The following is a 3,771-nucleotide window of genomic DNA, read 5'->3' as shown; positions in this document are numbered from 1 at the left end:
TATCTTCCTCACAACAATGGTAGAATATTGATTGTTCATTGGATTTGGAAAAAATACCATTTTTAAAAATATTTATTAAAATATGATAGGTTCAAAACTATTTCCAAATCTACAACATTTTTTAAGGCATCAATTGGAAGTCGTCTTTTAGAAAGACAACTTTGGGTTAAATATTGAAATTTGCTTTTAAAAAAATAACTTTAAAATTCATCTAAATTATCTTTTTAAAATGTAATTTCTAATTAGATTATTGCAAACTATCGTACATTTAAAATATTTTTTGAATTGTCATATTTAAAAAACATATTTTTAAAAATTACCATTTTTTTAAATCCTGTTGTTCAGTGTTTTATTTGATGACATATGCACTCATTATAAGTTTAATTTATTGGACAATGGAGATGTGGAAACAACGGGTTAGACTATTCTCTTTTTCAAATTTTATTTATTTATTTTAATATTTCCTACGAAGTATTAGCATCTTCAACTTCCCACCCATAACTAAATAGGCTATCATCTTATTTATATTTATATTCAAAATAAATTTATGATATGCTGATATCAATATGAGTAAACATTTGTACCATATTAATAAGAAAGTAATGATGTCCTAAAAAACACTTTTATTAAAGATGAAACTCATATACAATATAATTTAAAATAAACAATAATTCTCGGCAAGCCCCATAAAACAATGCACAAGGGAAAATGCCAAGAAAAGGGCCACCTATGTTGGTCAACAAAAGAATCTTTCCTTGTGAAGTGCAACCCCCCATTCATTACTTGTTGGCACCAATTTTCTTTGCAAGCCCCACAAAACAATGCACATGGGAATATGCCAAGAAAAGGGCCACCTATGTTGGTCAACAAAGGAATCTTTCCTTGTGAAATGCAACCCCCATTCATTACTTGTTGGCACCAATTTTCTTTGCAAGCCCCACAAAACAATGCACATGGGAATATGCCAGAAAAGGGCCACCTATGTGGTCAACAAAGGAATCTTTCCTTGTGAAGTGCAACCCCCCATTCATTACTTTCTAGCCCATTGGTGAACAAATCATTCTCGTTACATTTCATAAAAGGATTAACAACTAATTCTAAATAATTTTTTTATACAAATAAATAATTAATATTATTAGATTTTTTTTTTTTTTTTTTTTTTGCCTTAGCCAATATATTTGGAGCTACTTAGATAACTAACAAAATTTAGTGATATGATTAATTTTTGTTAAGAAAAAAGAAGCTTACTATACCTTTTCAAACAAATACTCAATTAAAAAAATCATCAAATAATTAATATGTATTTTAAAATAATAAACATACAATAATATTTTAATATATGGCTTTAATTTTTTTGCATAACGATTTTTTAAAATAGAAATTTGAATTTATGTTACCATTTCTAAATAAATAAAATTTAATCTACTTTGGAGTATCAAATTAGATTTTAAATTTCAACTTGAAGTGTACAAGAATGATCTCCTATGATATTACTACTTGAGATTTTGGCCAAGCTTTTTACTCAATGGGTGAATCCCAAGTTGCTATAATATTAGAAAAACCCAAATTAAAGCTCAATTATCTCTAACGTAATATATCGGAGTTACTAAGATTTGACATATGTTTATTTTTTACACTTTAGTTGTATACCAATTGGGAAAAAAATTAAAGAAAAGACAAGTTAAAGGATAATAAATGTATAAAATAACACTGAAAATTGCAAAAGCAGAAAGTGCTGGTTGTTGAATACCAAACAGAAGAAAAATAAAAATAAAATGTAAAAGAGTGAGGAAAGCTTCAAGAATGGGCTTAATGATTGAGGTAGGGTCTTGGCTCATGTGAACCCCACCTTAAATCAAGTGTAAATGGATACAGCTAATGAGAAATAATTGAGAATGGAAAAAGGCATATTCTCATGTGAATGAATGCCAAGGCAGAAGACAAGAGTATGAAAGCAAAAGGAAAAAGGTTGTTTTGTTAGACTTTAGAACGCCCACCTTCCTTCCTAGAAATTTCTTGGTTCCTTCCTCAACTTCTAATTTTATGATTCCTTTTGATTAGAATCCGTCTTTTTTCTCCAGCTTAAATACTTTACCTACGCAACACCTTTCACAGAGGCAAAATTCAATTGAAGACTGTCTTATAGTTTTGACATACACGCAATTTGGCTGGCAATGGCTTCCACAAGCACTCAAATGGCGTCTGATTCTTCTCCTTCCAGCCTTGGATGGACTTATGACGTGTTCTTGAGTTTTAGAGGGGAAGACACCCGTTACAATTTCATTGATCACTTATATAATGCTTTGGTTGGAAAAGGCATTAACTTTCAGAGATGACAAACTTAAGAGAGGAGAAAAAATTGCGCCAGAGCTTCTAAATGCTATTGAAAAATCAAGATCTTCATTGTTGTTTTCTCAAAAACTTACGCTCATTCAAGGTGGTGCCTAGACGAGCTTGCAAAGATCATGGAGTGCAGGCGGAAATATGGGCAAATAGTATTGCCAATTTTCTACCATGTGGATCCATCGGATGTACGTAAACAAAGAGGGAGGTTTGGAGAAGCATTCACCAGGTATGAAGAAAATTGGAAGAACAAGGTACAAAGTTGGAGGAGGCCTTGACTGAAGGAGGCAATCTTTCTGGATGGCATGTAAAAGAGGGGTAATTTTAATATCTTCTTTTTAGCTTATATACAAATTATATTTTTCTGAAATAGAATAAATTAGTTGATTATTTAGAATACTTGATGCATGGCTAATAATCTAGTGACACACATGCCTCATACTTGAATACTTCTCAAATTGTAGTAAAAAATAATAATAATAATTATTTATAAATTTATAATGGTAAAGAAGCCCACATGATTCCAAATATAAATATTTCATTGACAAATCGAAAAAGAAATTATCAAAAGTATATGGTTTGGGTTTAACCATGAGTTCTTCCTCTTGCTCTCTGTTTGTTCTTTTTTTTTTATTTTATGCTTTTTAGTATTTCATAATTTGATAAATAGGCATTCCTATACAAGATTTGAAATAAAATATAACACGACTTTTTTAGAAATTAATTTAGAAGTAAAATCAATTTCTATAAAGTTAAACAAATTGTTGGATCTATATTAATTATGTAATTAATATCCACTATAGATTATTGAAAAACTTTGGGTTTTTCATAATTCTATTTAGGATAGTTCCATAAAAGATGTTAAATATCCGATTCAAAGAATTAAATGTAAAATCAAATGTCTTAGAGAAACATGATCTATTTATGATACAACATATTAATGACAAACAAATAAAAAATTAAGGTCCAAAATAGTGAAGAGTTTGATAAATTTGGCAATGGAAACCTTGAATTTTATTAAGGTAAAATAATAATAATAATAATAAACATCCTAAAATTAAGGGAAAAAATATTATTTCCTAAAACTAAGATAATAAAATATTATTAATATTTGATTGCTCTTAATTTATGAAAATATGGATTAGATTCCTATCTTGATTCTATATGTCTATTTAATTATTTTCATTTTGTCATCCTTGATTCTATGCATTACTTTCATTATTCCCATTTCATCATTCCTGATTCTTAGCATATGCTTAATTATTTTTATTGTATCATTTTTAATTCTATGCATCTAATGGTTGGATTTTATTTTACAATAATTAAATTGTAGAAGTTATGAAACTCAAGGAGTTAGAAGTTCATATTGGGGAGAGAGCGATATTTAAATTACAAAATTTTAAATTAAATCAATGTTAACATATTTTC

This window comes from Vitis riparia, chromosome 7, assembly GCF_004353265.1.
Source record: "Vitis riparia cultivar Riparia Gloire de Montpellier isolate 1030 chromosome 7, EGFV_Vit.rip_1.0, whole genome shotgun sequence".
Lineage (NCBI taxonomy): Eukaryota > Viridiplantae > Streptophyta > Magnoliopsida > Vitales > Vitaceae > Vitis > Vitis riparia.
Note: the sequence above shows the minus strand (reverse complement) of the source record.